Below are 18068 nucleotides of genomic sequence, written 5' to 3'. Positions count from 1 at the left end.
CCACATGAACTTAGAGATACAGAGAACAGATTGGTGGTTGCCAGAGACAAGGGGTTGGAGGTAGGTGAAATGAGTGAAGGTGCTCAAAAGTTACAAACTTCAATGACAGAACAAGTAAGTCCTACGGATATAAGGTACAACATGGTACTATAGCTAAGAATATCGTATTGCATATTTGCAAGTTGCTAAGAGGACCAATCTTAGAAGTTCTCATCAAGAGAGAAAAGTTTGTAACTATATATGGTGATGGATGTTAGAAATTTTTTTAAAATTTTAAATAAAAGTTGTTACTTTCTAAGAGTCCATACTCACTAGGCCAGGATCACCAAGCCCACTTCTGACATGCAATGGCAGAGGCTAGCTTACTGGGTCGAACAAGCCACCCAGGTGAGAAAGGTCTATGCTGGGACTGATGCTCAGCAGAGTGGGGCCCAAAGCTGGCATACCAGCCACACTCTGTGCCCGCTCTGAGTTGGGCCATGTGTTGGAAAAACAGGCTCTCAGTGACATGGTTTTGACTTTCTTTGTTTTGATTTTTATGCCATTTGCTGTTGGGCATTTTAAAAAGCCCAACTTTTAAAAAGCCCAAAGTTACTAAAAGTAACTCTCCTAACACATGCTCTAAACTGAACAGAATTATGAACCAAACCTGGAACAAAACTAGTAATTAAAAAAAAAAGATTTTAAAATGAAAAAGGTGATTAGAATACATGAATAGGACAACTGCACCCATAATTTCACTCTCTTACCCTAACTACTATTGGTACTTCTGATTTTTGCATATACTTATACTCCCTTATATACACTCACACAATTGTTATCACGTAATACGTACTTTTGTTGTCTTCTTTGTTTTTTTTTTAAGATTTTATTTATTTATTCATGAGAGACACAGAGAGAGAAGCAGAGACATAGGCAGAGGGAGAAGCAGGGTCCATGCAGGAAGCCCAATGCAGGACTCGATCCCGAGACTCTGGGATCACGCCCTGAGCCAAAGGCAGACGCTCAACCACTGAGCTACCCAGGCGTCCCTATTGTTTTCTCCTTCAAAAAAAGTTATAACATAAATTTTTCCCTGTTTCTAGCACTTACATAACTTTAATTGCTAAATACCATGTCATAAACTTGATCTATTGATATATTATTTTCAGCTTTTCTGCTACTATATAATGTACTATAATGAATACCCTCACATACATAGTATTTTTTTGTTATCTTAAGATAAATTCCCAAGGGGGATGCTAGTCAGCAGCACAGAATATTTTATAGCTCCTGATACACAGCATCAAGATACTTTCTCAAGTATCAAAATTCTCAAAATTAGAAGGCCAGTCCACAGTGCTACCAGAACAACCACCATAAGCAGTACTTTTATTACAACTTTGCCAATCCAAGTCCAAACCTCCCGATAATACTCACAGATTTGCATGATCATTAGCTATTCAAGATGTCATATATTTTCTGAAACGATTACTGTGCAAAACAGTAAAACATCAAAAGAAATACAAAACAGAATTTAAGTATGATTTTAATTACTGAATTTTAGAGCTCACCAGGACCTCAGGAGGAGAGAAAAGCTGGAGACACTTCACCCTCTCCCTTTATTTAGCCCATGAAAATTCTGAGACTCATTTGCCTGAAGTCACAAATCAGGTCAGCAACAAAACAGGACGGACAAACTGACAGACCTACTGAGGCTTTTGATGACAAGTCCAGAGCAAAGAGGAGACTCCACCTCCTCCTCCCTTTCAGGCAAAAGTCCCGGATTGAGTCCCACCACTGCCTCAGAAAGGGAAATCTAAATGTGCCCTTGTGGTTTCTGGTGATAGGCATCAGGGTGTTAGAGCATTTCCAAAGTCACTGCAGATGGCCTCTGAGTTGCGATGAGCAACATGTCCCAGACCACTACCCACTTGGATCGCACCATCCCTCCTTCCTCCATCCTCCCACCTTCTGTTTTTAATTAGGACCTTGGAACTCACTAGGTCAGATCCAAGCAATTTAAAGAATGACTTTCAAGTTGTATCTTTTAAGGAAAATGACTCTTGGTCTCCAGCCTCTATCAGACATTATACCCTCAGGGAAATTAGCAACCTGATTCTTCCCCAGGCTGTCATTTAAAATAAAAAGCTTTCTTATTTGCCATTCAAGAAAAAGTACAGTAAACCTAGCAGCAGGCGGATAGGGGTAATGAAACATAATTAACCATATTCAACAGGTTCCCAGTATCATATGTACCTGCATGTTTCCTGGTGATGTAACTCAGAGATGATGAGTATTGGCAATTTGCAATCATGCTGCCTGTGAGGGCTGGGTGTGATTGTGACAGAGAGAGCAGCGTGTCCCATGAGATGACCTCAGTGTTCCCAGGGCTGTCCATGCTGCCCCGATGCTGGATATACAGAACCAGCATCTGTGTTCAACATGAAGCCTTCAACAAACCCCACTGTGTATGTACTGGGCTCTCTTCACAGAGGCTGCTTGAATGGCACTTATGTCCTCTGATGATTGAGCTTCTCTGGCTAAATACATGTTTTTTCCAAACCCCACATTAACACGTGCTTACTGTGTACCACACTGTGTTAGGCACCTTCCTGGTATTAATATAGTGAGTCCTCTCAACAAAGTTACAGGAAGATTCCGCTACTCTCCTCAGATAAGGAAACTGAGGCATAGACAGACAGATAACTCACCCAAGTTGGGGCAAGAGCCATGGTTTGAAGCCAGGCAGTTGGGCTTCTGAGGCTATAATTTCTGCCAAGCCTGTACCCATCCTTTTTTTAAAAAAAAGATTTATTCATTTATTTGAGAGAGAGAAAGAGTAGGGAGAGGGATCAGAGGGAGAGAGAGAATCCCAAACAGACTCCCCACTGAGCTAGGACCCCCCCCATGTGGGGCTCCATCTCACAACCCCGAGAACATGACTTGAGCTGAAATCAAGGGTCGGACGCTCAACTGACTGAGCCACCCAGATGCCCCTATGCCACCTCTTCTGTGGACAGGGTCCTGGCTCAGCCTTTCAGGAAGCTGTGAGTGCCTTCCAGAGAGCTGCAGGTACAGAGCCTCACCTGGGAGAAACTTCCTGCCAGTAACATGCAACCTGCAACTAAGCCAACCTTTAGATGGAACTCTATAAGCACAGTTAAAGAAAGCCACAAGGAAACAGGACATTCTGTTTAAGCAAAGCATTAAGCCTAGTCTCTTAAACACACATATATACATGCACATCGCAATGCCACGGGAGAAGGGCAAGCAGAGGCAGGATGGCTGTTTTAGATGAAAAGAAACTAAGGAGGCATCATGTATCTTCTCAGGTGATATTACAGCATCACAGGTACCATAGTTATATGATACCAGTCTTGCTCATTTTCTTGGGGGTTATTACTGTGTTGCATCATGCAGAAGAATGCACTTATTTCCAGGAAATGCATGCTGAGGTCTATAGAGCTAATGATGCCTGCAACTTAGTTTCAAATATTTTACAAGGACACACATACATAAAGACAAGGAGGTAAGGCAAATGTTAATAACTGAGGAATCCAGGTGGCAAGTACCCAGTTACCCATCGTACTGTTCTTTCACCCTTTCTGGGTATTTAAAACTTTTAATAATTTAAGTTGGAAAAACAATAGATCTGGCTAGACTTATTTTGGAGTGTGCTCACTGAAAGGAGACCCACAACCAAAATCTTAGAACATAAAATTATAAAGAAGAAGGAACCTGAGATTTCATTCAGCTTCTCTTGTTTTAAAGAGGAGAAAGGCGAACACATTGAACAATTAAAAGCTATTTAAAATACTGTGTTATAAGTATTTCCATTAAGTGTTTATTTATCCTTGTAATCATTTTCGCAGTCTTGAAGAAAAAAATCAAAATGTAAATAAGACATCTAAATATTGTGCTGGTTATTTTTAAAATGTTTAACATTTTAAGAAGCTAATATTGCTGTATAATCACGCAGCATAAACGCTAGCATATTTGGCGCATGTTATAAATTAAAGAAAGATCCGGGTTCTTTACCAGAAGAATAAGTGCAACAGGCAGACTTGGGTTTAGTTCCAAACAACTAGAGCAGAGGAAAACTGAACATATTAAAACCTAGGAAAAAGGGGTGGAGAGAGGGTGTAATGTGATGATTTTACCAAGGACTTCTTTATACCAACCAGGCAATACCTGGTACAATAAATAACTCTGGGAAACCGAATCCAACATGAAGGGACCAAAGCACATCTCAGGAGTCATTAACCAGGTATTTCCAGATGACAACTGTGATGTGACTAATGTGCCCTAGCTGGACCACTGCAGTATGCATCTGCACCCAATATGGAGTGTGGCCAACTGCAGTTCCAGGGTAGAGGTGGGAGGCCAGGAACCTGGATCTAGAAGGTATCAGTAACTCAAAGTCCCCACATTCATGGTTTTCACCCTCTTCCTAAGCCCCTGTATATGCCATCCCCACCCTCAACTGTCCTCTTCCATCCCTCAAACCTGTGACTGCATTACCAGGAAGGTCCACCACTCATCAGCTCTGGTTCCTCAACAAAGGGACTAAAAAAAGGGGGGAAGTAAGCACAGAATCATTTGAACTGTTGGTTTACTGGAATGCCTGTCACCCAGATGTTTAAACATTCTCCAGATGTTGTCCTTGCTCTGCACCTGAGAGAGAAACTGGCCATGGGCACCTCTTAGAGTTGAGACCAAGAGGGAACCGTGGTCCCGAGGGCTTGAAATGCTATTCCAGAAAGGTTTCCACTCTTTCAGCACTTTGCTGCCTGGCCCTGGACAGCAAGAACCTGCTCTTTAAGAGTGCTTAAATAAATACATCATCAGATCTGGAAACAGATAAAAGCCTTCATCTAATTTCTTTCCCATTATATGCATGTGTTTCTTAATGCTCTTGATCTTGGATAAAATATGTTCCAATGAATTAGATTTTAAGCCATTCATACATATTATAAATTAAATATCCAATTATTTCCAATGTCTTCCTTGTTAATTGATACGAATCTTTATTAATTCATACTAACTTACAGATTTAGTTAATTGATACAGAAGTTCTCGAAGTAAAAATTCCTGGAAAGATATAAATTAATATTAACAGTTTTAGAAAAACCTGTAGGTATTGTTTCAAGTCACCTTGGGTACTTGATAAAATTATGTTCTCCAGGTACCAAATAGTATAGCACCCCAACAAATGTGTAGCAATTGACTTTTGGCACTTCTACCTGTTGGATTTAGTTTGGTGGCATAATGCTACTTGCTTGGGCTATAGCGTCACATATTAACAATCACTAGAAATATGAAGGCAGAGGGAATAATGTGGGTCATGGAAACTGTTTGGGATGTTATACTTAGAGCAATGCCAGCAAAACTTCCATGGTGACCCTGACCTTAGAAGGTGGCTGGGGACCTGGCAGCCTATTGTGCAAGGTTCAGCTCAGAGGGCGAAACACTGACCCCACTAAACGCTGCATTAATGAGCTGGGATCTCCACTCCCCCCAGCTCCCTGCTTAGAGTTTTCCCAGTTTCTACGTGAATCAAATTACGGGCACCTCTGCTGGGTTTCCTGTGAAATAACAGATCTTACTGTAACCAAATATTACCATCTCGGAAAAACTTCATGCAACTAGCGAGAGGACTCTTCATTCTCAGGCAACAGAGAAAAGCTTCTTTGTTTTGAGATTGAACACACCTGGAACAAGTTATCTGGGCGGAGGGGGTGGAGGTGGGGGTGGGGGGCTCCCTGGGCCCACAGTGGAGAGGGAGCTCCCGGGACCCAATCACATCCCTGCCTGCCAAAGGCCAGCCGCCCAAATCTTCTTCCCAGCTCTCTGGCCAATTTCATTGGAACTTGCAGTTGGCTGTAGCCACATGGCAGAGGGAGCCCTGCATCTACATGGAAGGATGACGCTGTTAAGGATCACAGAACTCAGAGGCAACATTCCTACAAGCTCTGAGAAAGAGCTCACGATTCAGAGACCGGAAGTGTGGAACCTCTCCTCCTGTCCTCTGACCACTCATACCCCCCACCCCTGCCCTGAAGCAATGACCAAATAAGAATTCTGGCTGTGTCTCTGAGACAGCAGGCAGACATCTGGCATAGGATTAGTCAGTGTGTGCATCTGTGCATGGCTTCCCTTGGAAACCAACGAAACCCTGTGTTTCCACCTTTGCCTCAAAACACTTGCTTTCCAGAAGAAAACCTTGTGTTGCTCCTTTCATCTTTATGCCATGGCTGGTCCAGCAGCCGCAGAAAGGAATCTAACTCAGACCAGTGTAGAGGCAGGAGGTATGGCTGGTGTGGTAGATATCAGGTTATAAAACCATTGTTGAGAGGGGAACAGGACCATTCCTGGTCTCATCTGGAACAGGACCATTCTCACCTGTTGAGAGGGGAACAGGACCATTCCTCAGTGTGGAGAACTGGGGTGAATGTAAGGCAGACACCCATCCACACGCTAATGCAATTTTTGAAGATAATATCCCATCTCTGTTCACATTTTTTAGTCTTTTTTTAAAAATTTATTTATTCATGAGAGACACAGAGAAACAGAGACATAGGCAGAGGGAGAAGCAGGCTCCCTATGGGGAGCGTGATGCAGGACTCGATCCCAGGACCCCGGGGATCACGACCTGAGCCAAAGGCAGATGCTCAACCACTGAGCCACCCAGGCACCCCTCCACACCTTTTAGTTTTAATAAAATATCAGGTTTTTGCTGGAAGGGACCAGCTCTTACTCACCTTTGGTCCCTTCACTTAAGATGCCTGGATGAGGTGTGTAGTCATCAACACCTATTACTAGAACTAGTCTTACAAACCCTTATGTGTACAGCAGTGCCCTGGGGGCTGAGACAATGAAGATTCTGACTCAGTGACAGGGTCAGGCCTGACTTGGTACTTTTCTAGCAAGTTCCCAGGAGCTGCTGGAGCTGCTGGCTTCAAGTCTGAGTTGAAGGATGTCCTAATGACAGTTATTTGCCTGTGGAACGGGCAATTTCCCACATCCAGGGAAATTGCCATCTCTGACTATCTAAGGTAGCTATATGAACGTGGCATTCCACGCACCACCACCCCATTGCCCCACCAAACAAGAACGTGTTATTGTGTCTCTGTACTCATTCTTGTGCCATTAATTCAGACATTGACATATGAATGGTGAAAACAAATCTAAGCAATTCATCAACAACCTAACTCACAACACTTTATTTATGGATTGATTTTTAGAGAGAGAGGGAGAGAGAGTCTTAAGCAGGCTTAACGCCCAGCATGGAGCTCATCACAGGGCTCGATCTCATGACCCTGAGATCATGACCTGAGCCAAAATCAAGAGTTGGATGCTCCACTGACTGAGCATTCCAGGGGCCCCCTAACTCAAAACACCATACATGAGGATTCAGGAAAACAAAGCTGAGACTTTTTTACAGAATGGTGGGAACTATGTTACTGTTGAGCTATTGCTATTTTAAATAATTTTAAGTAAATTTTAATAAAAGCCATTAGATCTTGCTAAAGATACCAGTGTGTTTTGACAGGGACAGAAAACCAGGTAAAGCCTCCCTGAAGGCTTTCCCCTTTGCACTAAAGTCATTGGGAGTCTATACCTAGTTGACTCTTTTAAAATGCATTCCTTTATTTCTGAACTGTTGATAAAGGGCTCTATCAGTTAGCAAGACCTCCCTTAAAATGGGAGGGCGACTATTAATTATTTCCCTCCCAGTGTCCTGTTTCAAGGGACCTGGTGTGTTTTTATTCCAGCAAGATGCCATTCGGCTGCTGCTTCTTGCTTTATAGCAAGTTTAATTTACTCGATTAAAAGTACACCTATGTTCGTCGTGTCTCCAAAGGGCCAGAGAGAGACATTCATGAAGACTTTCCCTTTGAAATAAAATATACAGATTTTGTTTCCCAGTGTCTCTATGTCGATCTTCCTTGCTTTGTTGGTTTCCATTGTGGTATCCAATATCACAGAGGCTGGCAGCAGAACGATGTGGAAATGCTTCTGATGAGAGCCCATTCTCTGGGCTTGTCGGCATAACATATATTTTATAAGAACAATGAAAATCCGTAAGGGGTCCATTTTGCACGTCCCCATAGAAGAAATGCTCTCTACACCAGAGGTGGGGGTGCTGGGTAAGTGGCTCTGATATAAAGCCCCTGCCAGAAACACAAGCACTCCCCATTTCTTGGGATTTCTTGTCACTACATTTTCTTCCACAGAGTTCCTCTGCCTAGACGGTTCACACAAACCATAAAAATTCCTGAAGAAAAAGGAACTTTATTGACCAGAATGCATTACCCAATTAAAAAAAAAAATCAATGTTTTATATTTATTTGTATATTTATATCCTGCAGGGGAAAAGCATGTGATGTATCTTATTTTTACTATGATGTGCAGCAATTCCTTAAGCAAATATGTGATCAGGCCATTTAAAATGCAGGGTGTATGTATTTATAGCTTATACCCACACATTTATTTTTATTTATCCAAAAGATTGAAACTGCGCTTTCTTGGCCCTTTCTTTGGTTTCCTGCTAAAATATATAATTAGGCAGATTTTTAATGTACCTAATGTGCCCTGAGGAGACTAAGCAGCGACCTTTTTTTGAAACTTTAAAAATATTGGTAGGAAGCAGTTCTCTTTTCTTTTTCCCAAGTTCAATAGCTCAGCTCTCCATTTCCTGTTTCCAATAGCCAAGGTAATTAGACCATAATGAGAACTCTTTGCTTGGAAGATGACATCTGAAAATTGAAACTATTTGCCACACCAACCTCAACACCAGGGGGAGGGGGCAGGGATCGCCTCCTTAGAGAGAGAAAATTCTACAACTAGAATGTCATACCTCCAAAATTATTTCTTCCTGAAAAGACTCTGAAGTCTGGAAGGTAAAGCGACATTTGTATTGCGTTTTGTTTGTTTGTTATGGAGTAATCAATTCTTCATTGTTAAGGAAACATCTCTAAAAGCTTTAGAAAGAGCCCGAACATGCGGGAAACCTGTTCACCACATCAACTTTTTTCTTTCTAGGCAGCAGCCATACAGTAAAGTGCGTGTGTCTTAAAAGCACAGCCTGGTGACACAGAGAGGGAAAATATCAGCGATATTGTCATAGTGTTGTACGATGTTGTATGGTGACACATGGTGGCTACACTTGTGAGCACAGCATAACATACAGACTTGTCCAATTACTATGCTGTACACCTAAAACTAATGTAACATTATGAGTCAACTACATTTCAATTAAAAAGTAGATCTTGATGAATCTTTTCATTTCCCATGATAAACCTGTGTAACGGCTACCAAGGTAAACAATTAGAACATTTCTAGCCCGTGAAGGCTCTCAACCCCTTCCTAGCAATACCCTTCCTAGCAATACCTACCCTCCCAACGGAGCCCCCATTCATCCTGACTTCTATCCCCCGGAATGGTTTTGCCTGTCCCTGGATTTCACATAAATGGAGCTGTGAAGCATATACCCTTTTCTGTCTGGCTTCTCTCTTTCAGCTTTGTATCAGAGTCAGCCACGTGGTTGTATATACGTTGGGTTCTTGCATTTTCATTGCACTATGGTATTTTCTTCATGTGGATATGCACACTTTATTCATTCTACCTTTCACAGACATTTGGGTGTGTCCTGGTTCCTAGCAAGAACGCTGCTATGAACATTCTTGCCCATATATTTGAGTGAGGATAAACACTTATTTGCCTTAGGTAGGAGTGGAACTCCCGGGACATGGAGTGTGTACAGATTCCGCTAAACTGCTTCCCAAGGACGTTTTATCAGTCATCCCTGCAACCGGGTGCCTGTAGAGCACCTTTTGAATGGCAACACGGGATGCCTGGGGTCTCACCATTGAAAGCGAAGTCTCAAGTATTCCCAAAAGGGAGTACACTGGGAGTGAGCAACAGAGGCAGAGAAAAAAACCATTTCACAAAATGAAAGCTACTCCCCAGGGAGGAAGCTGGCTAAGTGGGCTCTGGCCAGGGTCCTAGGGCCTCTCTGGGTGAACCATTTCACACCCACACTTGTGGGTTAGTCACAGCCAGTGGCATCGGTTGGCCAGCTCCCAACCTCAGGGCCTTTGACCACTTGCACATAACCAAAGAAGACTTTCCCGGGGTCAGGCTGCCCCTAGCCAGGCCAGCCTGGTTAACAGCCTTGAAGAGGGACACCTCTCGCCAGATACCTATTCAACCCAGTGAATTACCTGAGCCTTCCTCATTTGGACCAAATTCCTTATTTTCTCTTTTTCCAGTCATCTTTCTAATTATTGACCAAAGAGTTAATAGTGGGATTATCTAAGGAATAGTCCTTGTGGCCAGTAATCCTCTAACCCACACTAGCCCTGCTGCCCTCAATGGGTCCTGTCTGCCTCCTGGGGACACCACCTTATCCTCTCCACTTATATGCAGACCCTCCTCAGGCCCCAGAAGAGAGACTTTGGGATCTGTGCTCTACATAGGCCAGAATCCCAGGGGAGGTGAGAATCCTACCCACCAACCCACCCCCTCTGCCAAGACATTCTAGAAATGAGGAAGATGATGGTTCATAAGAGACTGTTGCCCCTACTGACAACTTTTCTGAACATCCACCATGATGTCATCTAAAAAGTTTAATATTCTTGCTGTTCCCTCTCCAAATTGAGAATCTTCCATTGGCAGAAGCTATATGGGTTATCAGAGAGGGACTTGAGAGGCCTTCCTACCACTGCAGGCCAGAGCCTCTGGGTCAGGGCCCACAGCTGGGCACATCTTGCCCACGTCACTCCCCACCTCCATCGCTCTGATTGCCAACTTCCCACTGGGTTTCCTCTCAAAGCTCTGGCTCTTTCCTCTTGTCTGGTTGCAATCTCTGCTAGAAGTTTCACAGGAGCCAGGATGTTCATTGGGCACTTGGCCTTAAAGTTTCACTCATAACTCAAAGGGTTACATACATAGTGGTTTGTCATTTCTCTGTAGCATAGACTTGAACCTAGGCCTTGGGAAGACCATGCACTTAGTATATACGTAGCTAGTGAAGGGGTCCAGCTGTCTGTTAACCTTCCTCACAAAGGAACATCTCAGTCTGCCTGGGCAGAGACCCCGGCTCCAACAGGCCATACCCACCTGTGGCAGAGCAGAGCTGGCATAAGCCAGAGGAGGGGTTGGGCAGCTTCAAGGACTTAAGTACTTCCCTTCTTTCTCTCTCTTTGTCCTTCTTCACCAGGAGACTCTGGAAAGGTTTGCACTCCTCTCTTCTCACCTTCCTCCCAGTTGGAGACTGATAAGGATAGACAGAGAGGCCGGGCTACCCCTGAGGAGGACTGAACTGTGGCCAGATAGACTCACAGCTAATCTGCTCCCAGATCCCTGAGTAAGAAAATAAATAACTGTTGGTTGAAACCACTAAGTTTTGAGGTAATGTGTCACACAGCAATACATAGCAAATGGAAGGTTACTGGTACTACTGACCAAATATCTCTGGTCTGCCTTCTAGAAGCATAACAAAAGGACACGTCTCCTCTCACACATGTATATGTCACTTTCTTTGGTAATGATGTGATCACCTCTGTGAAGGCAGCTCAAGAGCCAATGTGCACTGTCATCATCTCTTTCTCCCTCTACTACACCCATGGTCAGTTTTGCTCATAATGGGACAATGCTTCATGAGCGTAGGGCCCCAAGGGGAGGTGATGGAGTGCAGAGCTTTGAGCCCACCCCATGAACATGCAGCAGCAGCAGAAGAAAAAATATCTTTGCAGGTTGTAAGCACCTCCATTTAGGGGGTTTGTTACCATAGCAGCATCAGAACTATACTGACTAAACAGGCAAGGGTACGCAGGGATTCCCCGTCCGTCCACCTCTGTTTCTTCCTGCCGACACCTCCAGCCAGGTCAGCGGGATTGGCCCCTCCATATGGGATTCCTACAGTCCGCACATGGAGCAGGACTCTTTCTCCTGTGGGAGCCTGATTCGGGAGCGAGTTGGGACGCCGGGCATTGTCCCCGTGACTCCTGTGCTTCAGAACCCAGTGAACAGGAAAAGCTTGTGTGTGAGTTAGAGGAGTATAAGGTGTTAACGGCCCATGCGATCCAGTTCTGAAAGGCACAAAGTCAACACCCATTGATCTTGTGCTTTCTTTTCCGGAACCAGAGAGAATTTGGGGGAAGTTACTGTCTGGCCACCCAGAAAACAAAGGCCAGTTAGGATTTGTTTTATTTTCTTTTCTTCCCAGATCAATCCCTAGTTCCCCGAGGATCCGGTGTGGTTTTGAGCTTCCTCTGTGCCTGTTCTGCTCCCCACACACCCCCTGCTCGCCCCTCCCAGCCCCCTCAACCGTTCTGTCCTTCCCCATACCCTCCTCTGCTGCCCCCTCCCCTCCTCAGGCTGTGGCCTCCTCCTCGTTAGGAAGTGTTAGAAAGTTGCTGGAGTGCGAAATGAGCCTGCGAAAGCTCCTTGTCCTAATTAAACTTCAACGAGGAGAGTGACAAGAGGCGACGGGGAGGAAACGGGTGCCACGGGGGTCTCAGACTGGGTCCAGGCTGGGGAGGCCATTGTCCTGGAGAACAAAAGCTGCTGTTTGCATGTGTTAAACCCCATCAAACTTCATCAGACCCAGGTGCAAAAGCCCACATCCCAAATGCCATCCCGGCTTATGCCACCTTCCAGAGCACGGCTGGGGCCCCAGCCATCAGCCCTAATCAGGACAGGGCCCCACATCAAAGCTGGACTCCCTCCACAGACAGCTTCTGCTCCAAGATGCATTGTTGTTGCGACTCCCTCCGCTCAGCCCTTGCCCCACGAATTAGGGCACCGAGCCCCCCCCTGCCGAGCCCCCCCCCCCCCCCCCATAGCATGGCTGGTCTCTGCTGGCGTTATTGTTAATGAGGTAGGAAGTGCGGCTTCGTCCTAGCCCGGGACTAACCTAATCACATAAAGCTGTCGCTCTGGAACAGACCGAGCGGCCCCAGAGTCAATTTCCCTGAAAGCAACGCAGAGCAGAGCTTCCTGGGAGAAGACACAATGCTGTCTATTGTCTCTGTCACTTCCTCTGCACCCTCCCAGCGTGGAAGCATCTCTTTGGGAGCCACAGTCCTTTGCAAAAGCTGTTTGCTGAGGCCCCGCCGCGGTTTCCAAAACCCCCGTGAGAAGCAGTGTCTCTCCGCAGTCATTGTTTCCAGGCTGGCCAAGCCGGCTAGGGAGGAGAAGCCAGACCCAGGGAGACTGTCTCCTGGCCCTGGGCTTGCGACACTGGACCCTGGTGGTTCCTGGCGCCTCAAGGTCTCTAGAAGCCGCCCCAGGATCTGGGCAGAAGCCAGGGCGATGCCAGATGCAGGAGGAGCACCCTACAGGGGCCGGGCCCTGGGTGAGAACAGAGCCAGAATGATCTAGAAGGTCCTCAGGATGTCACTGGGCATCCTGAACGAGCTTCCCATCAGGACTCTGGGCAGCCATCTGGGCCACCGCTTACCCAACCGTCCTTCCTAATTATGGCCCATTCCCGGGGCGTGGGCCTTCCCCTCGAAGTGACCAACACTGGACAGAAGTTTCACTCACTCGTACCCGATGTCCTCATGTTTCTCTCTTCCCGCTGCGATGTGTTCCCAAGAACCCAGGCAGGGAGAAGGTGGGCTGGGGGAGGCCCAAAATGGGCTGAGGAGGGCCTGGGGCAAGACAGAGGTAGGGTCAAAATGCAAAAGTAAAGTAACCTGGATGGGGTGTGGATGCTGGTCTATGCTGAGCACTGGCTAGGAGACCAGACATTACAATGGAAGCTACGGCTCCCCATCTTCCCGAATGAAGGCTGTGTGTTTGGGGGCTTCTACCCCATTCTCTGGGTCACCAAGATTCTAGAGTGATCGAGATACAGCCCTTCTCTTATCAGCCAGGAGATTGACATGTGAACAGCCAAACCTAATCCAAGGCAGAGTTTACAGAAGGCTGTTTGGAAGGTGGCCTGAATGAGGACGAAAGAGGAAGGTCTGGTACAGGAGGAAAGAAGCTTTCCTGAGAGGGCTGCCCTCACTGTGGCCTCAGTGACCCAGCAGGATTTTGCAGAGAGAGAGAGTGGATCATAGGTGAGGCCAAGCCTTTGCTGAAGCATTGTTCATAAAAGGAGTCCAAGCACTTACTTCCCTCCCAGCCCCAGGTTAGCCTGGTTCTCCAACCCAGTCTTTGGCATTCCTGGGAAATTGTGACTTTCCTAACCTGCGGCCAGCCCACCACGTTCTCCCACCGCTCATTTTGCAGGCTGGTGTGTGTGTGGGGGGTGGGCACTCAGAGAATACTTGCTGATCCTGGGGAGTGAAGCCATACAGTAGGGCCCCTGGAAACCAAAAGGGCCCACTTAAGCAGATCACTCTTGGATGCTGGCAAGAGTGAAATCACTTGATAGGTATTTTGTCGTGTGTTTCTTTTTAACTATATAAAAAAAGGGTGGATGTGCAAACCCAACCCAAGAATACCTTGGCTCAGGCTCAACTAGATGAAACCTTAAAAAATGATTTAATGTTCTGTTAGACTGTTGCATATTAAGGCAATGTAATGCCTTCTAAGAGATGAGAATCAGATCCTGTGATGACTCGGACACATTTAAAGAGTTATAGCTCACTTATCAAAAAAGCAACAATAAACATTTTGCCCAATGTGTATAGTGGCCTGGACCTCAGAGTAATGTATGCAAGTGTCCCTTTGTTCCCAGACTATGATGCTACCACCTCCTACTTCCCTTCCTGAGCTGCGCTTTTGCAAACAGGAAAGCTTGTGGGAGAAGGGAGTACGTGGGGCTGCGTCTGCCCATGGAGTGGGGCTGTGTGATCACTGAGTTGCAAAGTCAGAGCTCTTCCCGGGAAACTGAATTTCCAATGGCTCTCTGGGCAGGGTTGACAGGGGTAGGCCGCAAGTATATGCATTGGGTATGTTGCACCTTAAGTAGTGCAGCTGTGAAACCTTGCTGTACAGAGGCATTCATGGAAAATTATTGGGCACTTGGCCCACAGCAGATGTGATGAGAAATTGGGCCAGGAGGAGCTGGGATGAGGCAGGAGAGAAGACATGGAAGGACTGCAAAGCCTTACAAGGTGACCACAGGCGGAAATCTTAAAAAAAAAAAAAAGAAGAAGAAGAAGACATTCCCACCAGTTCCAGAAAGTAGGGCTAACTTAAAATGCAACTCCTTTCCTTGAAGTGGGCTTGGCAGGCTCAGTTGTTGAAAGGAAAAAAAAAAAAATCAATTTTTTAAAAAAAGAAAGAAAAGAAACAAAATCAACATGTTTTACATTTGTCTAGCCTGCGTTTCCCCCCAGGCATCCCCCTCCTCACATGCTGAAATGATGTGTGAGATCAGAACAAAAGAAATTTAGAGAAGCTGTTGCCATAGGGTCCAGAGCTAAGGAGGCTGCAATTTTATTTTATTTTATTTTATTTTATTTTTTATTTATGATAGGCACACAGTGAGAGAGAGAGAGAGAGGCAGAGACACAGGCAGAGGGAGAAGCAGGCTCCATGCACTGGAAGCCCGACGTGGGACTCGATCCCGGGTCTCCAGGATCGCACCCTGGGCCAAAGGCAGGCGCCAAACCGCTGCGCCACCCAGGGATCCCCGGAGGCTGCAATTTTAAAATATTGTTTCATGTATTTATGATGTGAAATCGTCAAACAGGTAGTAGTATGCCGAGTCCTCTCGGATGGTATCAGAGTCACATAGCTGGAGCCTCTCCAGTCATTGCTTAGGAGAGTCACCTGTGCCCCTTGCCTCCAGACGCCATCTCAGCCCAAAAACCAGAGGAAAGGCAGCATTTCCCCTTGTGTTCAGAGTTCTTTATTTCTCCATTCATGTTCCAGGACCCACACTCCAAATCTGTTGTTCTGTAAAGAGTGGACACTTACTTATACCCTAATGTGAATGGGAACCCCAACTTTTTCTTAAGATGGATAGGAAGACTTATGTTTTCACTGATCCTAAGCTAAAGTAAGGTTAAACAGATGAGGGAATTATATTTAGGGGCAAAGTGTCCATACCCGACTCCTATGAGCCTTCCTTAAAGGCTCTATGAAATTTCTTACCTCCTAGGCTTTATGCAGAAGTTGGTTCTCTCCATCTGCAATGCTTTCTGCATAATTGACTCATATTTTCTTTCCGCTTCATGATGACACATTTCTCTAGAATGGTCTTCTATGATTAGGAGTGTCTCTGTGGCAGAAACTGCTAGTTGCCTACCAACATCTATTCCCCTTTCTTCCTGACTAACAGACTCCTATGTTGTTAGGAGCATCAATGGGGCCAGCTGGAAAAGCAAACCAAAACAAAACTTCACTTCCCAGCTTTACAGATATCTGTAGCCAAGGAGATGTAAGCAGAAGACATTGATGGTGGGGAGGGGGTTGCTTTAGAGAAAATTCTTCAGAAGGGGAATAATTAGACCAGGAAGCTGGTTTTCTTCTTAGCCTTTCTCCTTGGAATCTGGCCATGATGGTTGGAGCTCCAGCAGCCATCTCGGGGCCAACCTGAGGATGGAATTAACAAGCTACAGTGGCAAAACAGAAAGAAAGACAGAGATGCCAGGCTTTCTACTGACTGTGTGTGGTGCTGTCTTATCAGCCCTTGGCTTCCCATCTCTGTATGTATTTCTTTTATGTGAAAATGAACTTCGATCTGCTTTCAGTCACCATGATTTCCAGTTTCTGTCACCAATTGAACTAAACCTAAGTAAGTCCTCCTCTTTTTGCACCTCTCCAAATGGCTGTTTACATTCCCAATCTCTCATCGTGAGCCTGTCTTCTCCCCAGTCTGTGAGAGCTATAAGGTCAGCAGTGAACTTTGACTTTTGGAGCTTCAGTGCCTGCCTTGGAGTCTGGCACATAACAGCAGTCCTACACATGTTTGTTGAGTTGGAGGCCCCTGAAATATGGCTCTGCCTGTATGTGGGCATACTTGAAACCCCTTTCAAGAGTTAAGACTACAGGATATTGGGAGCCAGAGCCCAGGAGAAGTCAGTATTTAGACTACTTTGGATTCAGAAGGGGAAAACCCACCTATTTATATTTATTTATAACAACAAAATGGCTATTTTTGAGCACCAGCTACGTGCTCCAAATATTGGTTCCCTCTGTCCCACTTCATCCCATACTTTTAAGATTTCTGCCTGTGCATGATTATTGCAGATTAAAGCATATTCCCACATGCACCTTGCCTACCTCACCCTCTCCCTCTTCAGCCAGGAATTTCCCCAGTGAATCTCTGCAGGTGCAACAGGAACCAGGGGCCTCCCGGGGTGGGGTGCTCAGGAGGTGGGAGATGGAAGCATGACCCCAGGGCCCACAAGGAGCCCCAGAAGTAAGGTCCCCACAGAGCCCCTGAGAGTTTCCTTTGTCCACCTTGCATCTATTTTGCCCAAATGTGCTTTTGGGTGAACAGTTACCACAGAAGAGCAGGCCAGGCCCCCTGGCCTCCAAGCTCAGCCTTCAGGGTAGGGCAGAAGAAAGAATGTAATCAGAGTTATGGCTTAATGAAGTGAACCGTGATGACCATAAACAGACAGTTTGGGATTTGGTTTGTTATTTTGTACAAGGCAGTATCTTTCAACAGCGACTGGTGTTAGGGTCAGTCTTAAACATTTTCGTGTCACCCACCAAAAAACAGTAATGCCATTGTTACACTGTACTTTTCCACCTTAAAATGGGATTGGTTTTGTGGGTTGGGAAAGTTACCAAAAATAAGTTTCTTCAATCACAAAAGTTAGCACAGAGGAAGTTGCTAGATCATTTGAAAGATGGGAGAGGACCATAGATAAGAAAGAGTTGTTACAGACAACAGACTTCCAGACCACCTACACTCCAGCTTTTTTATATTTAATGTATATAATAGACAGTGAATCCAGCCCAACTGGAGGAGAAAGTTTGTCTACTAGACCCTATTATATGGGGTAGAACCCAAAGAGCTTTATGGGATAGCTCATAGCTGTGTGCCATTTTACAAAATAGCAATAAAAAATGTTCTCCCTCTTGAGATCAGCATCCCAAATGCAGTAAGCCCAACATGGCCATGCCAAACAGCCTGGCAGTGCAGCTTCCTGAGTCCGGGATGGAAG

General features: G+C 45.5%; 1 long non-coding RNA gene across 1 annotated transcript; it reads right to left on the bottom strand.

The window, feature by feature from the left end:
* Positions 1-7234: 7234 nt before the first annotated feature.
* LOC144290539 (uncharacterized) lies at positions 7235-11572 on the bottom strand. The gene is made up of 3 exons (XR_013358139.1): positions 11452-11572; positions 11107-11349; positions 7235-8260 (listed from the first exon to the last, which is right to left on the bottom strand). It is a non-coding gene; the product is annotated as an uncharacterized LOC144290539 (long non-coding RNA).
* Between the last annotated feature and the right edge of the window lie 6496 nt (positions 11573-18068).

Source organism: Canis aureus, chromosome 2 (genome assembly GCF_053574225.1).
Source record: "Canis aureus isolate CA01 chromosome 2, VMU_Caureus_v.1.0, whole genome shotgun sequence".
NCBI lineage: Eukaryota > Metazoa > Chordata > Mammalia > Carnivora > Canidae > Canis > Canis aureus.
Note: the sequence above shows the minus strand (reverse complement) of the source record. Positions and strands in the feature narration are given on the sequence as shown.